This window comes from Chenopodium quinoa, unplaced genomic scaffold (assembly GCF_001683475.1).
Source record: "Chenopodium quinoa cultivar QQ74 unplaced genomic scaffold, ASM168347v1, whole genome shotgun sequence".
Lineage (NCBI taxonomy): Eukaryota > Viridiplantae > Streptophyta > Magnoliopsida > Caryophyllales > Amaranthaceae > Chenopodium > Chenopodium quinoa.
Window position 1 is genome coordinate 2,330,757 of NW_018745063.1, and position 6,252 is coordinate 2,337,008.

A 6,252-nucleotide genomic window follows, 5' to 3' on the forward strand; every position below is an offset into this window, starting at 1 on the left:
TACGCTTATGTACTCAGCTTTGCTGATTGTGTGTTTGTTGGCACTGTCTTTATCTTGGCTCTATGATTACCCATTTTTAATGGAGGGTAGTGGAAACAAGTAGAGATAAACTTTTCAGGTGATGAAGCATATTTATGAATGGGCATGAGTGAAAAGCGAATCATGCTAGTTTCTATAAGTATATGAATTTGTTATTGCTTTATTTATTTATGACTTTATTATTATGTGTGACTAACAAAAAAGGTTTTGAGTTCGGTTTGTTTTAATAAGGGCCTACAATGGTTCCAAGTTTTAGGTTGATTATATTCTACTTCGTTTGACTTTGGTTTGACTTTACTTTCGTTGATGGACTTTTCAAGTTGACTTGGTTTGAATTGTTTTGAAATTAGTATTCCGCTGCGCGTCTTTGATAGTTGCCTTAACCGTTTTCACGGTGGCGGTAATGTCTTAGATATTCCTATTTAAAAATTTTAAACAGGGCAAAATATGTATTTTAAAATAAAGGAATTTCTAGGGTGTTACATTTGTTGTCTCTTTGTCTTGTCTCTTTTTATTCCCTGAATCATGGAGAATAATTCTCCGCCACCTAATGGAAACAATCCCAGACCCCATAGAACGGGTATCTTAGTTACCCCTAACAAAATTTTAATGCTTTAGGTATCCTTAATTTCAATAGATGTGTTATTGGAGTTTTCGTCGGCCCCAGCCCACCTCCTGTCTCTTTCGTTCAGCACATAATCAATAAGAGGTGGGTATCTAGGGCACATGTGCGAGTTCATCGTACAAGCAATTATTTTATTCGAATGTCTCGATCCAAATGAATGGGATGGGTTAGTGAGGCAGTACACGAAAACTTTTGAAGGACGCCTTATGATGTCAACCTTATCCCGCAACAAATAAATCAGCTTCACTACTTCTAGAATCTGGGTACGAGTGTACGGCTTGCCACTTCAGTTTTTAACTAAAGCGTGGGTAAGAAGGATCTTCTTCCACCTGGGGTACTTGGACCAGCTTGAGCCAATTACAAATGGCCGACTTCCAGAAAGAGCTGAGTTGAGGACTCAAATGATGATTGATATTTCACAGCCTTTTATTCTAGGATGCTATATCCTACTATTGGATGGTCACGTGATATGGGTATACTTTAGGTATGAAGGTGTTTTTCGGTTTTGTAAAAGATGTGGTTGTGTGGGATATAATTTGAGTAATTGTAGGCTTTGAATTGATGTGGCGGCGAGGCGTCTAACTAGGCGTCTTGCGGCGGTGGAAAGGAATGGTCTAAGGGTATTACATGGGCCCTTAGATTAACCCTATTATACTAACTTTGTGCATGGGTTACCTGACATTTTTAGGTACCGGAATTTAGCGGTGAATTTAACCAGGTTGGATGAACCGGAAGACATACCTTTGGCAGAACAACAGCAATTTGTTGATGTGTCGGACTCCGATTTCAACTCAGATGATAGTCATGATACTGTGTAATTTACGGGGTCCGATAGTTTGAGTTGGAGTGAAGTTGAGGATGGAAATGCAAGGGAGGCAAGGATCAGTGGGATGGCGCTGCGTCTCTCTCCTGGAAGGAGAATTGGCCTTAACCAAGACCCCTACGTTGAATTCACCTTACCAAATTTAAACAATCCGGCCTCACCCTTACACTAGGGGTTGAGCACTCAACCGAATCCAAGCACAAACCAAAACCAATTTCAACCCGTGAGCCCACCTAACCACTCACTAGTAAGGCCGGGGTTCCGTCCATATGGAACTTACCAGCGTGACCCCATCAGTTCCTACTACTCTCCCTTTGATAACTTCAATCCACCGCCGCTCCCCCGCTTTGGTGCATCTAATTACGAGGTGGGGGAGTCTTCGGCTGCCGCGGCAGAAAGGTTAGAGGACGAAGCAACTTCGCGCACTCTGTTCCAAGTTCCGGGCATTCAACAAGAGGCTGGCGATATGGAAATTTAGACCTTCCAATGGTCAGGGCTGCTTCAAGATATAGCGAGCCAAACCTTGATGGGAACAGAGGGGGAAGTAAACACGACGCTGAACAACCTCCTGATGTAACCCGCACCTTTACCAAGGTTATCAACTGACTCTTTTGATGATTATTTAGATGCTAATCACCTTAATTTCATGGAATCCAGTCGGAGATTTGCAGTTTCTTTGACTAATTCTCGAATTCGAAGGGTTTTTCCGGAGCAAGCAAGGTTACCTAAGTGCCTTTTTGTCTGAATATTTTTAGGAGTGAGTTTGTTAATCTTCCTCTCACAGGATGCAATCCTCCCAATTCACCAGCATCACAAACAGGAATTGATGATCTCATCTATCAATTGCAATCAGACATGGACAAATGGGCTTCGAAAAGGCTGAGGAGTGTCGAGGATACTCCCCTACGTTTTGTGATGATGAAAATGTGCGTAAGAGTTGCTACGATTTGGGCTGGGTCTAGAAAAAGAGATTGAAGACCTTAAACAGATGGGCCGAGAAGGGGTGCTTCAGTATATGGAACCGTGATAAGGATAATTGGTTTGAATTTAAATTCAAGGCATCATCTGATGTTGATATGGCACGGTTATGGGGAGTAAGGCTGAGTACTTCTCTAACCAAACGAGCTGAAAAGAAAAGGGCAGCTACTTGTTCATCATCCTCTTCAGGAAGGTCGAAGAAACAAAAAAGTGACGAGGTCACTTCAAAAATTTTTGCTGACTTGGATAAGTTCGACTATGAAGTGCAACAAATTCTAGCTGATTCGATGGAGATCAACAATGGTGAGGTGACTGAACCGGATTAGTCCAAATGGACATATGAAGTTTATCTCTTGGAATTGTAGGGGTCTAAATGACACGCTAACCCCTACTTATCCTTTATTAGTGTGGTTGATTACTAGTAAATTGCCTACTTTTGCTTTCTTGTCAGAAACTAAGATGTCGTTTAGTAGTGTGAGTCCTCTTGTAGCAAAGTTCTCCCCTAATTTTTCTTATGGGGTGGAATTGAATGGTAGTAAGGGTGGGTTAGCTTTGTTTGGTTGGTATCAAGGGGATGTAACTTGTATCGTATCCTCTCCAAACTTTATCTTTTGTAAGCTCGTTGAAGCTAATGGAAGTAGGAGGCATGTTTTGTTTTTGTACGGAGCGTCTAAAGTTGAAGATAGGCCTAGTGTTTGGAGTGATGTTTCCTTATTAATTGAATTGATTTAAATCCTAATTGTTTGGTTATAGGGGATATTAACAAAATAGAGAGCTTCAGTGATAAACTAAGGTGTTCGAAGTAATAATAGGTTTACTTGAACAAATAAAAGACTTTTATGAACCGATTATTACTTTGGACCATGTTGCTATCTTGTATGATGCTACACCTTCGACGACACATTCGAATAGGCCATATCAGGTGGAAAATTGGTGCTTGTCCTTGCCATAGGTGAACACTCTGATTGGAGAAGCTTATGAAATGCCTCGGTTGGGTTCAGATATGTTCCAATTAGTGCAACGATCGAAATGGTTGAGGCACAAGTTACAAGATTGGTGCTTAAACAACAAGAAGGTTTGGGGAGTGAATTGGAGGAAATCTTCTCTAACTTTGGAAACAAAAAGTGTAGATATTAGAAATGTTTAACAAGGTTCGGATTTTGTTACTAAAGTCAATGAGAACCTTGAACAAGTTGCTTTGGAATTTACGTATTGGCAGCAAAGGATGAAAGAGAAATGGATTAAATGTGGGGATATGCCATCCACAATTATGTTCAATAGGGTCAAACAATGCCAGAAACGACGGGAAATCCTTACCCTACATGATGGTAATGGCGTGTGGACTACGGGGTAAGAACTCTTTAATGGAGGTGTATAATCCGGCGGTTCATGACCATGAGGGATTTGGGGAGAGAATTGATCTTTTTTTAAGGAACTTGATCTTCCCCGGCTAGAGGAAGATGAAGGTTTGCAGTTAGTCAAGCTTTTTTCAGCTCAGGAGATAAGGAAGGCGATGTTCTCTATACATAGTCTTAAATCCACTAGGCAAGACAGGTTTAACGCTGAATTTTTCCACCAACATTGGGACAAGGTGGGAGGTATAGTGGTATCAGCGGTGCAATCTTTTTTCACCACAAGATACATGTTAAAGGAATTTAATTCATCTACTCTTGTTATGATCCCCAAGGTGGATGTTCCGGAGGTGGCAGCTCATTTCTAGTTATGCAACACTATTTACAATTTCATAGCTAAGTGCATGGTGAATATGATGAAGGGATAACTTTAGAATCTAATTATGGAGTTTCAAAATGCTTTCATCCCGGGGAATACATGGAGGATAATATTCTCCTAAGTCATTAGTTGCTTCATTTAATCAATACTAATAAAGGTGATGCTCATAAGGCGGCAATAAAGATTAACATGTCGAAGGCTTATGAAAGGGTTAACTAGCTCTTTATTCTAAAGCTCTTACAAGCTTACGGTTTTCCCCCAAGATGGGTGCAATGGATATCTCAGTGTGTCTTGACAGTGTCCTACAGAACCCTGGTTAATGGACAAGTTTCTAAAGCTTTTAAGCCAAGCTGTGGCTTTAGACAAGGAGATCCGCTTTCTCCATATCTTTTCCTATTCTGTATGGATATTCTCTCAAGGATGTTTATCATGAGGGAAAATCTAGGACAATTTAAAGGGCTTAAGGCAACTCAGAGATCGCCCTCGATCTCACACTTATTTTTCGCCGACGATGCTATGAATTTTTTGCAGGTTATTAAGGAGTCATGCAAGAACCTAACATCTATTCTTGATAGATTTGGAGACATTTCAGGTCAGCATCTAAATCATGGAAAGTCCTTTGTCAAGTTCAGCAAGCTGGTTCCAGGACATCAAGTGGAGGAGTAAAAGGAAATCCTCAAAATAGGTCAAGTTCAGAACTTGGGACACCATTTAGGGGCTCCAATTGATCTTGCTCGAGGAAAGAAGGACTCCTTCTAGTATTTGGTGGATAAGGTGGTGCATAAGATTACACACTGGGGCTCGATGTGGATTTCCTAACCAGCAAAATTAATCTTGATAAATTCTGTTTTAATCAGCATTTCTTTACATGTTATGAAATGCTTCAAGCTTTCAGGTTCCATAGTGAGTAAAATTGATTCTTTAATTACAAGGTTCTTTTGGGAAAAAAATGAGGAAAAGGGAATGCAGTGGGTTGGAAAAAAAGACTTTACATATTCCAAAGGGAATGGGAGGACATGGTATTAGGGAAATGGCAAACCTCAATGATGCATTACTGTTCAAACAGGTGGTTCGGATGCACTGTAACCCATAACTTTTATTAGCCCGCTCTTATTCTCCCGAGCACTCTTGTACCATGTGTGATGGGCAATCGCATGAGTTTCTTCGAGGATATTTTTCATGGGGAAGACGAGGGTTTCATAATGTCGCTAACAAATTTGTTTCAGGTTTTTCTTGGAAAATTGGAGATGGAGAAAAGGTCAAATACGCGAGTATGAAGTGGGTGAATGGAGAAGTGCTAGTCCTCAACTCTAACCATGTGCTGAGGGGAATAGGGAATGGGAAGGTCAGTGATTTATTGACCAATTAACCGATGAGAGCTTGGAAAGCGGATGTGGTGCGATAAAAATTTGAATGGGATTTGGCTAACCAAATTCTAGATATGGAGTTACCTGCAATGGAAAAGGAGGATTTCCAATATTGGCAAAGGAACAAGGCGGGGAGGTACATTGTTAAAACAGGGTATGCTTTTTTATGCCAAATTGAGAGGGAGGCTCTTATTAGCTCGAGAGAGAATAATTTTTTTTAAACTGATCTAGAAACTGAAGGTTCCACCAAAATGGAGCCTATTTTTATGGAAGCTTATCTTGAATGGTTTGGTTGCAAAGGCTAACCTACAGCATAGGGGAATCTTGGTGGACGCTTTTTGTGGTATTTGTGGAGATATTGATGAGGATTCTCAACATATTTTCGGTTATGTTCTTTGGCAAGGTATGCTTGGCTTAATTGCTCGTTGCATATCAGCTCAGAAATGGATGGGTCTACTCCTTTGCGACAATGGATCCAGAGATATATCCTACTGTTTTATAGTGAGGATGATATTACTAGTGAGCGTATGCACACCTTTATAAGTGTGTTGTGGGGACTGTGGATGGTTAGGAATAGAAGAGTTTTCAGAAATGAAAATGACCATATGTCGACCCTCAAGAGACATTTAGAGATGGCTTCTAAGGAGTTACATGTCTTCTCGGCACCAGATAACAGAAGTTTGGGGATT